This window comes from Physeter macrocephalus, chromosome 16 (genome assembly GCF_002837175.3).
Source record: "Physeter macrocephalus isolate SW-GA chromosome 16, ASM283717v5, whole genome shotgun sequence".
Taxonomy (NCBI): Eukaryota; Metazoa; Chordata; class Mammalia; order Artiodactyla; family Physeteridae; genus Physeter; species Physeter macrocephalus.
This window is the reverse complement of record NC_041229.1, coordinates 21,715,563-21,735,059: the sequence shown is the minus strand read 5'-3', so window position 1 is coordinate 21,735,059 and position 19,497 is coordinate 21,715,563.

Genomic DNA, 19,497 nt, shown 5'->3' with positions numbered 1-19,497 from the left:
GCGGCCATGGCTCACGGGCCCAGCCGCTCCGCGGCATGCAGGATCCTCCCGGACCGGGGCACAGACCCGCGTCCCCCACATCGGCAGGCGGGCCCCCAACCACTGCGCCACCAGGGAAGCCCCCTAGTCACTGTTTTGTCTCTATTGTTTGGCCCAGTGCCTGGAGCATAGTAAACACTCCACAGATATTTGTGGAATATTCCAGTCTGTTCAGATTATTTCAAAGGAATTTATTGTCAGGAATTCCCTTGAGGAAGTAGACTATTTGGGGACTTAGTGGTGATTATAATGGAGTGGAAAGAGTAATTTATAAAGTCATTAAAGGACCACTTTTAAATTTTCATAAATATTGTCTTTCTAAGTTTAAAATGGTGAATGTAAACAAGAAATTCCTGATATTTGGTAACCTGAGATTTAAAAATACATGCGTGTTTTTACCATTATTTGGTGCATAAAGTAAAAAATTAACTTTGAGAGAAGTCATGAGGGAGAAACAGAATTTCTCCTATAGTTATTTTCCTGAGAAAGGAACGTAAGCATTTCAGTGTTCAGAGAGCTGGGCCTGTGTCTTTGAGCACATTTCCTGTACATGCTCACTCAGTTAGGCAACAGTATTGATTTTAGAACAGGTTAACACCTAAGATTACCCATTTGTTCGTATTAGCTCAGATTCTCCTTTTCCCTAAATTCCTGGAAGCAAGTTAAATACTGTGAAAAACTCAGCAATTTTTTTCTCAGATCACCAGGGAACATTTGGCAAATTACTGCTTTAGTGCATTAAATAGCTTCTACTATCCCCAAAGCTTAAATGTGTCTTCCCAATGGTAGCTAATTTGCTCTGAGTTTGTGGATTTAAAAATCTGGCTCAATGAGTAACCACATAGAACAGAAAGCTGGATGTGAGTGGCCCCATGACTAGTGGAATCATAATTAGAATTAGGTCAACCAGAAACAGAAATGATTGAAATATTCTCAGGAGGAAATAGAGACCATTTGGAGAGGTTACAAGACTCCTGTCATGTAAAAGATACTTCTGAAAATGATGGTGGATAAAAATGAAAAACAGTGTTTTTGAGAAAAAAGAAGGAAATGGAAATTTCCCAGAATTTCACTTGCTATTAATGTATAGTGTGTTACCAAGAAAGTTATCAGACCTAGGGAAATCTTAGGGAAAGGAAGAAGAACTCGGTCAGTGAGTGATTGAAGTTTGTAACAAAAATGCAAACTGTGAAATACAGCTATAGTACTGAACTCCTCCTAGCCTTAATTATCACTGAAACTGAAAATGCACTGCAGACTATGTCGTGTGCTTGTACAACTTCCTCTTGCCCTTTGAACAGAAAAGGGAGAGGAGAGTCACAAGGTCAGGTCCAAAGGCAGAAAAAGGCTCATTGGTTATTACTAGGATCTTTTTGGACACACAGGCCTGGTAGCTTTCCCCCTTAAGTGTTGAACCTGAAAAACAGCTGTATTTTACATGTTCTAGAGGACAGAATTAATTCGGGCTCTTTCCAAGTGCTTGTGGGTATAAGCTTTAGTTATTTAGGGCAGAGTAAACCTAGAGGAATATTTGTTCCCTTGAAAGTCTATATACAACCAGAGATTATCACAGTAAGTGAAGTAAGTCAGAAAGAGAAAGACAAACACTATATGATATCACTTATATGTGGAATCTAAAATATGGCACAAATGAACCTATCTACAAAACAGAAACAGACTCATAGACATAAAGAACAGATTTGTAGTTGCCAAGGGGGAAGAGGGGAGGGAGAGGAATGCACTGGGAGTTTGGGGTTGGTAGATGCAAACTATTACATTTAGAATGGATAAACAACAAGGTCCTACTGTATAGAAAACTATATACAGGAAACTATACTCAATATCCTGTGATAAACCATAATGGAAAATTATATAAAAACGAATGTCTATACGTGTATAACTGAGTCACTTTGCTGTACAGCAGAGATTGCCACAGCATTGTAAATCAACTATACTTCAATAAAAAAAAAAGTCTGTGGCTGAGAGTCTATTCATTCTCAACCTGCCTCTAACACTGGCGATTCAATAGTTTAGTCCACAGGCATTATTGAGCACCTACTCTGTGCTATTCTCAGTGCCAAGCCTTGGAGTTAAAAAAATTTTTTTAATAGCTCTTTATTGGAGTATAATTGCTTCACAATACTGTGTTAGTTTCTGTTGTACAACAAAGTGAATCAGCCATATTCATACATATATCCCCTTATCCCCTCCCTCTTGAGCCTCCCTCCCATCCTCCCTATCCCATCACTCTAGGTGGTCACAAAGCACCAAGCTCATCTCCCTGTGCTATGCGGCTGCTCCCCTCTAGCTATCTATTTTACATTAGGTACTGTATATATGTCCATGCTACTCTCACTTCGCCTCAGCTTCCCCCTCCCACCCCGTGTCCTCAAGTCCACTCTCTATGTCTACATCTTTATTCCTGTTCTGCTACTAGGTTCATCAGTACCATTATTTTTGTTTTTAATTTTTATTTTTTTAGATTCCATATATAAGTGTTAGCATACGGTATTTGTTTTTCTCTTTCTGACTTACTTCACTCTGTATGACAGACTCTAGGTCCATCCACCTCACTACAAATAACTCAATTTCGTTTCTTTTTATGGCTGAGTAATATTCCATCGTATATATGTGCCACATCTTCTTTATCCATTCATCTGTCGATGGACTTTTAGGTTGCTACCATGTCCTGGCTATTGTAAACAGTGCTGCAATGAACATTGTGGTACATGTCCCTCTTTGAATTATGGTTTTCTCAGGGTATATGCCCAGTAGTGGGATTGCTGAGTCATATGGTAGTTCTATTTTTAGTTTTTTAAGGAAACTGCATACTGTTCTCCATATTGGTTGTATCAGTTTACATTCCCACCAACAGTGCAGGAGGGTTCCCTTTTCTTTCTTCCTTTTTTAAAAATAAATTTATTTATTTATTTATTTTTGGCTTCATTGGGTCTTTGTTGCTGCGTGCGGGCTTTCTCTAGTTGAGACGAGCAGGGGCTACTCTTCATTGTGGTGCACAGGCTTCTCACTGTGGTGGCTTCTCTTGTTGCAGAGCATGGGCTCTAGGTGCACGGGCTTCAGTAGTTGTGGCACGTGGGCTCAGCAGTTGTGGCTCGTGGGCTCTAGAGCACAGGCTCAGTAGTTGTGGTGCACAGGCTTAGTTGCTCCGCGTCATGTGGGATCTTCCCAGACCAGGGCTCGAACCCGTGTCCCCTGCATTGACAGGCGGATTCTTAACCACTGCACCACCAGGGACGCCCCAGGAGGTTTTCCTTTTCACCACACCCTTTCCAGCATTTATTGTTTCTAGATTTTTTAATAATGGCCATTCTGACCGGTATGAGGTGATACCTCACTGTAGTTTTGATTTGCATTTCTCTAATAATTAGTGATGTTGAGCATCTTTTCATGTGCCTCTTGGCCATCTGTATGTCTTCTTTGGTGACATGTCTATTTAGGTCTTCCACCCATTTTTTAATTGAATTGATTATTTTTTTGATATTGAGCTCCATGAACTGTTTGTATATTTTAGAGATTAATCCTTTGTCCATTGTTTCATTTGCAGATATTTTCTCCTATTCTGATGGCTGTCTTATCATCTTGTTTATGGTTTCCTTTGTTGTACAAAAGCTTTTAAGTGTTGTTAGGTCCCATTTGTTTATTTTTGTTTTTATTTCCATTACTCTAGGAGGTGGGTCAAAAAAGATCTTGCTGTGGTTTACGTCAAAGAGTGTTTTTTCTATGTTTTCCTCTAAGAGTTTTAGTGTCTGATCTTACATTTAGGTCTTTAATCCATTTAGAGTTTATTTTTGTGTAGGGTGTTACGTAATGTTCTAATTTCATTCTTTTACCTGTAGCTGTCCAGTTTTCCCAGCACCACTTATTGAAGAGGCTGTCTTTTCTCCACTGTATGTTCTTGCTTCCTTTGTTGTAGATTAGGTAACCATACGTGCGTGGGTTTATCTCTGGGCTTTCTATCCTGTACCATTGATCTATATTTCTGTTTTTGTGCCAGTACCATACTGTCTTGATTACTGTAGCTTTGCAGCATAGTTTGAAGTTGGGGAGCCTGGTTCCTCCAGCTCTGTTTTTCGTTCTCAAGATTACTTTGGCTATTCGGGGTCTTTTGTGTTTCATTACGAATTGTAAAATTTTTTGTTCTAATTCTGTGAAGAATGCCATTGGTAATTTTATAGGGATTGCATTGAATCTGTAGATTGCTTTGGGTAGTATAGTCATTTTCACAGTATTGATTCTTCCAATCCAAGGACATGGTATATTTCTCCATCTGTTTAGTTCATGTTTGATTTCTTTCATCAGTGTTTTATAGTTTTCTGAGTACAAGTCTTTCGCCTCCTTCCGTAGGTTTATTCCTAGGTATTTTATTCTTTTTGTTGTGATGGTAAATAGGATTGTTTCCTTAATTTCTCTTTCTTATTCTCTGGAATGCCAGAGATTTCTGTGCCTTAATTTTGTGTACTGCAACCTTACCAAATTCATTGATTACATCTAGAAGTTTTCTGGTGGCATCTTTAGGATTTTCTATGTATAGTATCATATCATCTGCAAACAGTGACAGTTTTACTTCTTCTTTTCCAATTTGTATTCCTTTTATTTATTTTTCTTCTCTGATTGCCATGGCTAGGACCTCCAAAACTATGTTGAATAAGAGTTAAGCCCTGGAGTTTTAAAGGTGAATTTGGTAAGCAGAGACAAACATGTAAACCTATAATGACAATAAAGTATTAAAGTACTCCTACAAAAATAAGGAGCAAGTGATCAGTCTTTTCGGGCATATACCTGTGAGGCTTCAGAGAGAACTGTTAGGTGGAATCTCAGATGGTAGTAGGTGAGCAGTATAGAAGGAAGGGGAGGAAGGGGAGAGGGTGCGAGTGGATGGAGGTGGGATATAGCGTGACAGATTGAGGGATTGAATAGTGCAGTATCATAAAGCAGAAAGAGAGAGGTGGAGAGAGTTCCAAGGGCCAGGAGGTAGGGATGGAGAGAGAAGAGAGAAGATGATAAATAGCAGATGGTATAAACTTTCTCTGCAGAACTATTTCTAAGCAAGAAGATGCATCTTCCTCTCCGAACCTTGAACAGACTTTGTGCTTTTCTTTTTTTTAAATTTTTATTGGAATATAGTTGATTTACAATGTTGTGTTAGTTTCAGGTGTACAGCAAAGTGAATCAGTTATAGATATACATATATCCCCTCTTTTTTTGATTCTTTTCCCATATAGGCCATTACAGAGTATTGAGTAGAGTTCCCTGTGCTATATAGTAGGTTCTTTTCTTTGGGCGGGGGGTGTTATTTATCTTTTTATTTATTTTAATTAATTAATTTATTTATTTATTTTTGGCTGCATTGGGTTTTCGTTGCTGCGTGCAGGCTTTTTCTAGTTGCGGCGAGTGGGCGCTACCGTTTGTTGTGATGCGTGGGCTCCTCATTACTGTGGCTTCTGTTTGTTGCAGAGCACAGGCTCTAGGCACATGAGCTTCAGTAGTTGTGGCACACAGGCTCAGTAGTTGTGGCTCACAGGCTCTAGAGTGCAGGCTCAATAATTGTGGCGCACAGGCTTAGTTGCTCTGCGGCACGTGGGATCTTTCCAGACGAGGGCTCGAACCCGTGTCCCCTGCATTGTCAGGCGGATTCTTAACCACTGCACCACCAGGGAAGTCCCTACAGTAGGTCCTTATTAGTTGTCTAATTTATGTACAGTAGTGTGTATATGTCAATCCCAATCTCCCAATTTATCCCTCCCCCTCCCCTTACCCCCAGTAAACATAAGATTGTTTTCTACAACAGTAACTCTATTTCTGTTTTGTAGATAAGTTCATTTGTACACTTTTTTTAAAATTCCACATATAAGCGATATCATATGATATTTATCTTTCTCTGACTTACTTCACTCAGTATGACAATCTTTAGGTCCATCCATGTTGCTGCAAATGGCATTATTTCATTTTATGGCTGAGTAATATTCCATTTTATATATGTACCACAACTTCATTATCCATTCCTCTGTTGATAGACATTTAAGTTGCTTCCATGTCCTGGCTATTGTAAATAGTGCTGCAATGAACATTGGGGTGCATGTATCTTTTCAAATTATGGTTTTCTCTGCCTAGGAGTCCTGGATCATATGGTAGCTCTATTTTTGTTTTTTTAAGGAACCTCCATACTGTTCTCCATAGTGGCTGTACCAGTTTACGTTCCCACCAACAGTGTAGGAGGGTTCCCTTTTCTCTACACAGACTTGGTGTTTAAAATGGGGCTATACTGACATTAAAATTAGTTAGTCCTGGGATTCATAACCCAAAATACATTTATACAATCTTGAAAATACAAAACTGATTCTTTGCTCTCCACTTGTTCTTTAGCTGGTTAAGGTTCTTTACTAGTGGAGGTGACTCAAATTTTGATTTCAAAGGGATCTAAGCACATAGTGGCCCTGCTTGTGTAGTGTTACTAGTGTGTTCCCTACTGACTTTTAACACTGACCATAGAGTATGTGATGGTGTATCTGGGGATCACCTCTCTGCCCCTATTATGCTATAACTCACTTTCCCTTTATAGTCAGAGTTAACTGCCCAGTCTACACTTGAACTTTCTTTTCTGTCTGTATGCCAAGATATGAAAAATGAAGAGTTTCTTTTTCCAGTTCAGTGGAATCTTTAATATGTCCCTTGACTGAACCCTTTTTTCCTTGGATTCTAAACCCAAAGGTCATTGCTCCTTCCAGGAAGGTGGGCAATGAAATGTACTAGTGTAGTGTACTAGTGTCTTACATCGGAGAAGAGCCATCTGAAAAACAGTCTGGAACAGCTTTTTTAGTGGGCGACTCACAGGGAGTCCCCACAAGACCATGTGTGTGAGCTGGAGGAGGGTCCTTCTCCACAGCTCCTAAAGTCCAGGCAGTATACTCTGTCATACCAAGACTACTCAAAGTGGGGGATACCACCCTGGGTGGGCAGGGCAGGGATCTGATGCTGGGACAGCCAAGTGTCAGGTTTTCAAGCCCTCTTTCACTTAAACATTATAAAAGTTTTTATCTAAAATTTTTAGTACTCTAAATCTTTTTTACCTCTGAAAGTTCAAGGTAGGGATCCAACTTTATTTTTTCTCCAAATTATTAAACTTGTTGTCCAAATAACACATTTCTTTTCATCGTTTTATTATATAATCAAATCATATTCATATGTAATTCTGTATTCAAATATTTTGTTTTAGTCTTCCTCTGTCTATTCCTGCAGAAGGATATCGATAAGCAGTAAAATACTGCAGTTTAAATAACTGGCAAAATCCTCCCTAATATTCTTCTGTATTAGGATCTTCCTGGCTATTCTTGCACATTTTTATACTTCCAAATTTTAAAATTGTTTTCCCAGGTGCCAAAAGAATTCCATTAGAATTTTACTGAGTTGTAATAAATTTATAGGTTGGTTTTAGGAAAAACTGACATCTTTACAATGTGTGTCTTTCAAGCCAAGAATATGACATGGCTCTTTATTTATGTAAGTCTTCTTTTTCACTGGACACTGATTCTTAGTGATATGAACTAGTTTCTTCTCAAGAGACTAAACTTTTTTGTTACTAATCTTGCTGTGAGAAGCAAGTTCAACAAAATTAAATCATTTCATGTTGGATCACCAAGTACTCTTGACAGTTAGCATAAACACATGGGTGTGTTGTTGAACACTGTGTTGTGATGATTAACTATCTGAGATTCCAGGCTGGGATTTTTTTTTTTAGTTGAATATAGAGGGATGACCAATTGAAAAAACTGCTTGGAAAATTCAAGACATCCAGAAGCCACCAATGTATATTTTTATTATTTGCCTATGAAGTTTTCTTTTTTTGAAAGACTGTCATTATTCCAGAGCAGGGATGGAGGCTATAATGTTATCTTGGCCACATATTTGTGACACATCGGAGAATTGTTTGCATAAATGCACTGGCTAGAAGCCACATCTACTGATCCAAAACCTATTCTAATATTGACAAGACAATAAAGAAGAGTGGTGCATGCCAAGTTATTTAACAAAGCTTGCCAAAGAAGTCACCATGCCTACTTTCTTTTTCCTTTGTGTATTCAATGCCTAACACAATGCCTGATATATAGTTAGTGACTAACTATTTATTGAAGGAATAAATGGAGTGTTCAGCAAGGATTTACCTGTATGCTTTTTAAGGTGAAAATCTGAAGAGTGTAATTTGCTGCCAGCTTGTCTAACTACCATCCTCTCTGCCTCCATGGCAGGACCAATAGCTTCTGGATTGGTAGCTGAGATTGTTGAGACCTCCTGCCTTTGCTTCCCTAATAACTACTTCCAGGGCCTGCTTTTGGAGCCTGGTCAACTCCTCCCAGTCCACCTTCCATTCCAGTGGTGGATGTTCCCCAAAGGCTGGCTTCTGTTTTCCTTCCCACCAGGCTTCCATCGCCAAAGATCATTTGTGCCTCATACCCACCCAGCCAAGTCCCCAAATCTTGAACAACCACACTGACATTTTGCTCTTGGCACTGGAATCAGAGAGTACCATGTTACAATTTGAGTGTTGGAATGACACTTTAATGACAGACTTTGCCTGATCTCCTTTTCATAATGAGTAGGCCAGTGGGCTAGCATGAGTCAGTCATAGCCAGAATGAGGCAATGAAAATACTTTTTACCCAGGGTTGCAGATATGAGTTTGTGAATAAAAATGATGTTGAGTCAAAGAGAACACACAGTGAAAGAGAAGCATGTCCACCCAGGTAATCAAAGCTGGGAGAGTCTGTGACTGGTATTAGGAGATGGAATCACGTGCCAAGGGATTAGAAACCAGAGAATATTGAAGGATATATCAAAGATATCTGCGGCCAAAAGCTGAGCTTTTGCATACTCTCAGAGATACATGACACGGGCAGTCTGAATTTATTTAAATATCCTAGGGTGAAGCAGATATAATGGAAAATGATTGTTTAAAAGGTTATTGCATCTAAGTGAGAATTATTAAAAGACTAGGAGAGTCACAGTGGGAACAGAGAGGCCAGGAACAGATTCTAAAGTCATTTCAGAGACAGAATTAGTGGGAACAAATGGCTGTATAGCCCAAAGTTATGAATTCTAGAGGTATTAGTTGAGGTAGGGAGAAAGTGCAACTAGAAAAAACTCAAATGATAGAATATGGTCCATAAAGATCAATAGGCATTGTAAAATTCAGAAAGCGCAGTGTTCACTACTATGGGTCCTTTTAAAATTGACTGTTTAAAATACATTATCATTTTTGTCTGTGACAATTCTGTAAGAGTGACATCCTTTAAAATTACTTCTATTTTAACAGTTCTGAGAGTGTGACTTACCCAGGTTTATACAGTTTGGAGGCATATCTCTAAGAAGAACATAGGGCTTTTAATCTCCGTGTCCTGTTATTGGACTTTACTCATATTTGCAATTCAACCCTTATGGTCCCAGTCTAACTCAGACTTTTACACACACACACACACACACACACACACACACACAGAGTCTCCTAGATTTTAAACTTGATTTCTGAGACTAAAATTAAAGTGATTTCTCTATTATCAATACTTCCAGAGATAGATAGATGATAGATAGATAGAGAGAGATAAATATATAAATATTGTTAAATGTTTTTGGAACAAGGGAGGTGACTTCAATGTTATGCCTTTTTCAGGAACTCTAGAGTGACAAGACCACTGGTACCTACCTCCCTCTCCCTCTTCCTCCCTCCCTTCACCTCTTTCTTCCTTTCTTCTTCCTTCTAATTTATTTCCAGCAAACATTTATGAAGTGTTAATGAATGTCAGCTCATGCTGGGCTCTGAGAGTTACAAAAATAAAAAGACTGGGTCCCCTAACCTCCAGAACAAGGGGAGTCAAATTTGCATGAGCCCTTTCAGAGAAAAATCAAGGGTGCTTGAGGGGGATTTGAGTGCTGAAGAGCCTGCACTCAGTCACTGGGAGAAAAAAGGATAAAGGTTTTCCCAATTCTGGCAGGAGCAGCCTCAGATGGGGGAGGGGAGTGAAGGACATGTGTCTCCTCTTGGGATGCAGAGTCAGGGTCCTAAGAGTACAAGAGAGGGTTGTGTGACACAGGCAGGCAGCAACCCCACCCCACCCCCTCAACAGCACACGGGGGCTTGTGAACTTGAAAGAGTCAAGTGATTTCCTTGGCAGGCCAGCAGAGATGCAACCGTTTAGAGGCCTTATCATCTGAAATTGGCTGACAGAGCTGTCCTACTTAGGAGGAAAATCTTTCTCTTGGTTGTGGAAAGAGCTGGAACTTTTAGCAAAGCTAAACAGATTTCAATTTTGTCTCTACCACTTACTAGCTGGGCAGTCTTGAGTAAATAATCGCTGTGAGCTCTGGTTTCTCCATCTGTGAAAATCCTAAGTGATAACAATGAGTGACGCTGTTTATTGAATTATGTGAATTGTATTTTAATCCTTACAACAACCCTATGAAATAATTATTATTTTGATTCCCATAATACAGATGAGGAAATTGAGGTTTAGGGAGATAGAGTACATTTTCAAAATTTATGTATCTAGTAAATGGCAGAGCTGGAATTTGAACTTATGGTTTGACTTAAAGCCCTGTGTTCCTAACCATTTATACTCTTCTGTCTCTCTCCCAAGGATTTGTATGAGGAACTAAGTGAGATCAAGTGTCACTGAGATGTTAGTAATTAATTTGACTATTAAATGCCTGACTGTTCTGATACTTACAATCTTAGTTTTATTTAGAGAATAATTTGGGTCTATGTATTTATATTATTTTTTTCAAGCATAAGTACTTTTTTAAAATTAAAATGTTTTCCCTTAATTTTTATATTTTTGTTGTTTAGTTTATTTTGTCATATAGTTGCTTTTGAAGGAAAGAAAAATCTTTTGAACATAGCAAAAATGGTTAGAAATAATTAGCATACTCTTGTCAGGTTAATTATACCTTGTCAGTTTAACACATACCTTTATGAACTGTGATTATCCATAAATGGTCATTCTTTTCTTGATTCAGCTGTGACCTGGGAAAAGGTCATGTGACTGCGAGTCTGGGAACCTGGGTTCTAATCCAAGGTCTGAGTTCATCGTCCTGTGTTTGTCTTAGGCCAGCCAGCCTCTTTGGGCTGCTATTGCTTCATGTTAAAACAAGAGGATTAGATGAGATGGCTGGCAAAGTCCCTTGCAGCATTAACAGGCTACGATTCTTTGTAATTTTAGAAGAGGACATAGTTCAGAAGAATATAGTTTTAAATCAATTTCTGTTGTAAGACTCTTGGTAATAATATATGAAGGGAATCTAAGCAAGTAATAGATGAGAAAAAGAGACCAAATTAAAGAAATTTGACTAGATAATTTCTAAGTTCTTTCCAACTTTGAAATTCTATCATCCAAATAATACTACATTGTAATCTCAGAGCACTTTGTAATATTTCAAAGGGCTTTCAATTGATTTATCCTTTCTGATCCTCATAGGGACAGTATGAAGTAGTGAGGAGGGAGATTATATCCACACTCTACAAATGAAGGAACTAAAGATTAAGTGATGGCCTCAGGTCACTAGGCTAGTTGGGGACAGAGCTGGGACAGAAAGGTTTTCTGACCTGAGCTCTGTCCACTTCACCACAGCATCCCTGACTCAATAGATATTAAGCATTAAAGAAGCTTGCTTAATACAAAATGCATTTTATTCTAGTTTGACAGATGAGTAATCCTCAGTGATGAATTCCTTTTTTGAAAGTGCAAAGTTTTTAGTTCATCAGTTTTTGAGTCATTTGTAGGGTCAAAAAGTTTAGGACACACAATATTTGCAACTTTCCCCAATTTGAAATCAGAAAACCTGGATAGTGGGTTTTACTTTTTCTTTTCAACTTAAAAAAGTCAAGTAAGTAATATGCTAAACTCTCTTTCACCTAAGAACTTTTCCTAAAAACTGTGAATCTTTGAGGACATTTAGCAACTATGACTAAGCAACATATATCTATATTAAATATTATTGTTGTGTTTGTGGAAAAGATTAATTTAGTGTATTTTCACTCTTTAAAAATATTAATGTATTTAATACTGTTGAAGCAGTTTATTATTATTCTATGGCAGTTTTATACACACACATAATAAGAAAAAAATTTATCAGTACAGAAGAGTATAAAATGGATATGTAGATAACAAATAAGGTCCTACTGTATACAGGGAACTCTCCTCAGTACTCTGTAATGACCTATATGGGAAAAGAATCTAAAAAAGAGTGGATATATGTATATGTATAACTGATTCACTTTGCTGTATAGTGGGAACTAACATAACATTATAAATCAACTATACTCCAATAAAAATTTTTAAAAAATAAAATAAGATGGATATGATATCCATACCATTGCAGCCTAGGCCCATTCTTTAAAAACAAGCACTGTTAACAGTTACTGTTGCTAGATCATGCCACAGTTACCATTATAATTTAAAATAATATGCTTACAGCTTCATTTCTCGATTTGGCAAATTGAGAAAGTGTGTACTGACTCCCATCTAGGAAAGATGAGTAATTTCTTATGTTCATACTTCCTCCCAACTTCTCTGTATCCCTCCATCACCTAATTTGTGTTAGTTATATTATTTATAATATAATTATATTTCTAATGTTTCAAAAAATTATGTTTAAATTATTCTTTATAATTTTAAATAATGTGCCTATACTTCTACCTCTGGGTTTATTTATTAAGAGAGACTTTTTTGATTCCCAGTTATGTAAGAGAGTCCATCTCTCAACACACCTCTAATGTGCAGATACATGTATATGTATCTACGTGGTCATATTTTAATATATTTATATTCTGCTCTGTAATTATAATTAAGTCTTCTGAAGAGTAAAAAAGTTAATCCATATAAAGCACTCAGCACAGTGCCAGGCACATAGGTCCTCTATAACTGCCAGCTATTATTATCAACTGAGTTGTGTGGATGAATCCTCATTGAGAAGGAAATATAATCTTATTTAATTGAAAATTTGCTGCTTAAATGAGATTCTTCTAAGCTTGAAGAACTTAGAGATCCTTCCTACCTTCTTTCCTTTACTCCTTTTCTTGCTTTCTGTACTTCCTCTGGCTCATATTCAGATAGTATTGCTTCTTGTTTTCTTTCTTGGACTACGATTTGTTGGATTACTTCTTTAAGTTCTTATTTTGTGTTGTGTAAGAAATAAGTTCTCTGAATTCCTAAATGTCAAAAAATGGTCATTATTTTTTAGGCAATTGGCTACCTGGCTATAACAAGTCTCCTCAGAAGGGCCAGGTCCAGACTGGTTCTGACTGAACTCAAGGAATGAGATTTATTTTCCAAGGTTTATTAAAGTTTGGGTGTTCACTCCTCCTACTACTTCTAATTGGGTCTGTTGCACCAAAACAGTGGACCAAGGGACAAAGATCTTAATCATGCAAGACTCAGATCCAAGACCTGGAACTCAGGAATATTTCCAACTCTGTGTCCACTCCTCAAACTGAGACAAAACTGTGCCCTGTTTCAGCAGGAAGTAGCCAGAGCAAGAGTCACCCACTCTCTCAAAGGTTTGGGGAATGTTAAAACAGGAGTGGGGATTGAAACTGAGTTTACCTGCCAAGTTTATTATTAATCTCTCTATCCAAAACTTTATTCCCTTTTTGTCCCATCCTGTTCCCCTCAGGATTGAAGAGTATCCAAAAAAGGGGGGCTGGGGGAATTGGAGCCAATTGGACCCTAAGGGGCCCTCCTGGGTACAAAAGCCACTCCATGTCTCTTGTTTTTAGGGCTTTAGTCTTTTAGGCCTTCCTTGAGTTCCAAAGAGCAGAGTGAAGAAGTTAATGATTAGAGAAGTGAGGGAATGCAGAAAGAAAGGAAAAGCAGTCAAGCAAGAAAAGTAATGATAGCTTAATAAATAGTTCAGTGATACAACAGTCACAGGATTCCTAGTTCCTCCTCAAGGGATATACATAACAACCTGACACATATCTTTGAGTTGTTCTGCAGGAACTAAGACCCCCTCTACTTGGTGGAGGATGGCGACTACATGCTGTTCACAAACATTTAGACCCCAGACTGGTTGGAACAAGAAGGTTGATGATTAAGATTCCTGAAATATCACTCTGTTACCTCATCACCAACAAATCAGAAAAATGTCCACGAGCTGATCACATACTGGGTGACCCTTACCCCAAATGTTGCCTTTAAAAATCCTTGCCTGAAACCTATTGTGGAGTTCTTGTCTCTTGAGTATGTGTTGCCCGTTCTCCTTGCTTGGCACGCTACAATAAGTGCTGTACTTTCCTTCACCACAGTACATAGAGAGATAGATAGACAGATAGATAGATAGATAGGTAGATAGATAGATAGATAGATAGATAGGTAGATAGATAGATAGATAGATAGATAGATAGATAGATAGATAAGTGTCTTTTTTGATTTGATTGATAGTTTGGCCAGATTTAGAATACTAAGATTCATTTTTTCCCCTCAGGATTTTGGACATTTTGCCAATAGAATATAAGATCCACCAGGGCAGGATTTTGGTCTGTTTGAAGGATCTAAAATAGTGTCTAACACACAGTATATACTTAATATATATTTGTGTTATTAATTAGTTGTCTTCTGGTACTAGTACTGTTGAAAAGAAATTGGATGACAGTCTGATTATTGTTCTTTTTTATTTCTCCCGTCTTTGGAAGCTTTTAGGATTTCTTCTCTTCTTAGGATTCTAAAATTTCACCATGGTGTCTAGATGTGCTTTTGTTTGTTTTTCTTGCTCTGTAATTGGTGGGCTTTGTCAATCTAAAAACTCTTTAGTGTAAGGAAATTTATTTTATTATCTTCTTGACTATTTCTTTTTCTCCATAGTCCCTATACCTTCTAGAATCACATTTAGATAAATATTAGATTTCCTATTACTAACTTCCATGTGTGTTCATTTTTTCTCATATTCTCTGTCTTTTTATTTCCTTTACTTTATCTTCCAGGTAACCAACTTGATCTTCTATTGTGTCTATATTATTTAGCAATTCCACTGAAATTTTAATTTTTATTTTCTAAGAACTCTTTCAAGTTCTCTGATTGTTACTTTTTATCACAGACTATAATTGCCTTAAGAATGCAGTAGGTTATAAATTCCCCTGATGATACAATTAGCATTTTTATTGCTCTTATTGGAAATGTTTTAAATATTAATTTTCTTAATTGACTAATATAGGTATTAGGAATGTGATTGATTTGTGTGTGTTAATTATGTTTTTTAAAAAAAATTCTCTTTAACCACTTGGATATCTTTTTCCTTCAGCCTCAGTTACTTAATTTTTCTAAGTCTTTCACTTTTGCATTGTTTTTTCTCACAAGTTTGATGTTCCCTGCTGTCCACTTAAAAGAATGAACTAAGAACTAAACAAACACCTTAATTTAGTAGAGGTAGCTTGTGTGGGTTTCCTCTTCAATTGTTTAGATTTGTTTCCCCAAGAAGCTCTTGAATAGAATGACTGACAGCTTTTGTATAAGTAGATGGGGTTTGCACACAGGAAAGCTTCTCTGTAGGGCCTCCAGTGGGCAAAAAGCAAGCAAGCAGGCTGGGGGAACCAGAAGTTTCCAGGTGGAGTGGGTGGAGGTGCATTTTGAGTCTGATTTAAGTACAGTGAACTCTGAGTTTATTGCAGAGATTCAGAATTTCTTCATTATCATTATCCTTTACACCTTAGGCCACAAAATCCTCACCAAGAACCCTGTCTGAGGTGCTGGCTTGCTTCCTAGAGGGCAGTGGGCTGGCTTTTAGCCCAAGGGCAAAAGTCTCAGCTGCCAAGCTCTGTTTGCACAGGTCAAAGGAAAGTGGCTCAGCTGGCCCTAGGCACTGAATCTAGTTTTTTAATGAGACCACTTAGGATAGGCCCACAGCCCATCAGCATATTGTTGACTGAGTGTGAGCTCCCATCTGGGGCCCCCTTAGGAAAACACATGCTCGTTTCTTGTGCCCTGGCCTGAAGTTTTCCATACACTTTCTCTCAGTCCATCCATCTGCTTTCTGTCTTTCAGAAATTTCTCAAAACTTCTCATCTGCTGATGACACTATTTCTTGTTTCCTATTCCTGTTATTATCTCATTCTCTTTAAATACTTTTTCTGTCACTTTCATGGGAATATGGGAGGTAGTAGAGGTAAATGCATGTGTATAATCCACCATTTTTTTTGTGTATGTGTATTAAACGTGTTTGAAAAGCAAATGCAGTAGCACATCCAGTTAATCCTTTGGGGGAAGATGGAGTCCCATAAATTAACAGATGAATTAATCTCTGAATTCCTTAGTTTATTCAAATGTTTTGCCCAGTTTATGCTTATTGAAAAACGTAATGCTGAACAATGTGCCAGAAATTACAGTTATAAAGTCTGAAAGTTAAAAAAAAATTAAAGTGATATTTTAGAATTATTTTACAAAATTAGTTTTACCCCAAAAGGAATATTTGGTCATTGTTGCTTTCCCAGTCCCCTTACCTTTGGACTTAGACTTGAGTACCCCACCTCCATAGTACATTTGAGGGGCTACTTGCCAAGGTATTGTTTTAGGCACAATTTGGTAAGGATTGCTGTTCAACTCATATCCTCTGGCCTATCAATATCATTTGGATTCTCCTGATTCAGATTTCTTTCCTTAGAAATTTCTTACATGTTTAAGGACAAAGTGTTAAGACTAAGACAATCAAAAAACTTTTTATTATAAAAAGCAGAATCCAAACTCTGAAAAGAGCAATATGCTTAACAGTAATACATCTGTCAAATCTGGGCTCTACCAGGTACTAACCCTGCACCCTGGGCAAATGATCTAAAGTTTCTAAGCCTCACTTTTCTGAACTTGAAAATGACCATAATAAAAAGTATTTACCTCACAGGCTACCTCATATGTTTTGAGAATTAACATAATGTACATAAATCCCTTAAACAGTTCCTGACTCATTAGATGCTAGCAAACATTATTAACATTCACAAATAATTCAAGTCTATATTACAGAACAGTTCTGGAATAAACATCCAACTTCTTCTTGTTAAGATATTGGTAAAATATAGGAAAATATTTCTTACTACCTCATTCCATATATAGGCGTTTTTTTGGCAATAAAATATATATAACATTTACCATTTCAACCATTTTTAAGTGTACAGTTCAGTGGCTTCAAGTATATTCACATTATTGTGTAACCATCAACACCATCCACCTCCAGAACTCTTTTCGTCTGGAAAAATTGAAACTCTGTACCCATTAAACAATAATTCCCCATTTCTCCCTCCACCCCAGTCCCTAGCAAACATCATTCTACATTCTGTCCCTATGAATTTGACTACTCTAGATGCCTCGGATAAGTGGAATCATACAATATCTGTCCTTCTGTGACTGGCTTATTTCACTTAGTATAATGTCCTCAAGTTTCAATGTAGCATGTGTTAGAACTTCATTCCTTTTAAAGACTGAATAATATTCCACTGTATGTATATACATTTTTGTTTATCTGTTTGTCTATTGTTGGACACAGGTTGCTTTCACTTTTTGGCTATTGTGAGTAATGCTGCTATGAACATGGGTGTACAGATATCTGTTCAAATCCCTGCTGTCATTCCTTATGGTTATATACCCAGAAATGGAAGTGCTGGGTCATATGGCACCTGGCAGATCTACTCACCATCCCACAGGCTCCTCTGGGGACCAGGAGTCATGCTGTGGCCCTGTTTATTTGAGATGGGAGAACCCTTTCTGCTAGCCATCAGAAATAGCTCTACAAGGACTACCCTCACTACTCCAGGAATAGGAATTGGTTAGGAAGCTTTTTACCTTTCCCTGAAAACTCACTGCAACTTAACAGTGCTACAAATGGTCTTTGAATACCTGAAATGCGCCAGATGTGTGCTAGGCAACAGGGGTGCAAATGTTTGTGAGGCTTGGCCTCCCAGTTTAGTGGGGAGCTTATAGGTATCCTTGCCACATCCCCTCAGAATTGACTATAACTAGAATGTCTCACTCACAGTTAAGAAATTAAAGAGCTCAGTGATATTGGAAATGTTTGGATGCCAGATGACACTTAAGCCCATCAGGCTTGGAGGATAAACAAGGTTTTTAAAAATACCATGTTCATTGTAGAAATTTTGGAAAGGCTCAAGGAGAAAAACAAATTCACCTGTTAATTGTTCTACTACCCAGAGATATCACTGTCAACATTTTGAGGACTATCTTCCCAGTCTGTTTTACATTTCCACAAATTTGTAACATGCTTTTAAACTTATTATTATTATTTTGCATAACAATACTCGGGCACATTTCCAGACCATGCATTTCATCAATATATACTTAAACATTTAAAGAAATTTTTCTTATGAAAAGGGAAAATAAGAAATCCAAACACTACTGTTGAACTGATCCTCAAGGCTAGACAAATGGACAGTATTAAAAAAATGCAGTTGCTGCCACCTAAAGGAAAAACGCTAAAAATACAGAAATGACATTTTAAGATGATGTTTGACGTATTAAGCTGAGATATTAAGGAGGGCTAATTATGTTGTTCCTGTTTTTTTTCTTCCTTTTGCCAGTTCGGTTTTTCCCTCCCTTTAAAAAATTATTCATTTGAATAGGTAACACATTTACTAGCATAAATTTTTAAATAACAAAATGGTGTATAGTGAAAAGCAGGTCCTATCCCTGCTTATCTGATCAAAGTTCCCCTCCACAGAAGCAGTCACTATTAGCAGTTCTTTGTGTATATTTCCAGAAATTGTAGATACACAAGATTCAGTGTTTGTGCATGTGAATATATTGATACATATATTTATTTTCCCCCCAAAGTGGTAGTGTATTGGACCCACCTCTCCCCACTGGTTCTGTTTTGTTTTCACTGTCTGCTTGTTCATGTCATCGTTTATTGCTTGCATTGTACTCCATTTAACCATAATCTGTTTAACCAGCCTCCAACTGACAGATACTTAAGTTGTCTCTGTTTTGCTATTTCTTGTTCAGTGATGTGGTGAACTTCTTTATACATAAATCATTGTACATGTGTCAAAAATATGTACAGATTAGAATCCTAGAAAGGAAATCATTGAGGCTTTTGACTTCTTACCCAACTCTAACTCTCTCTGCTTTCCTCCCTCCTCTTTTCCCAAAATAATTATATTGAAATGTCTAGTTAGGTCAAAATTCAGTGTTTATATAATTATGACTATCAAATATTATTCACCACTGAACCAGATAGTATATCATAATCATATCTTCTTCTTGTATAACCTTGTTTTTCCTGCCATTCATAATTGCTAACCCCCTTACTCCTGGCTAAATTGCTTAGTTTTCTACATATCATCACGTTTTACCCCCAGATGATCTAACAGACTTGGCAAACCCTTAGTAATAATTTTTCCCCAAAATTCTCAAACACATTAAATAATCTATCAGTTCCATTTTTTCCTTAAATGACT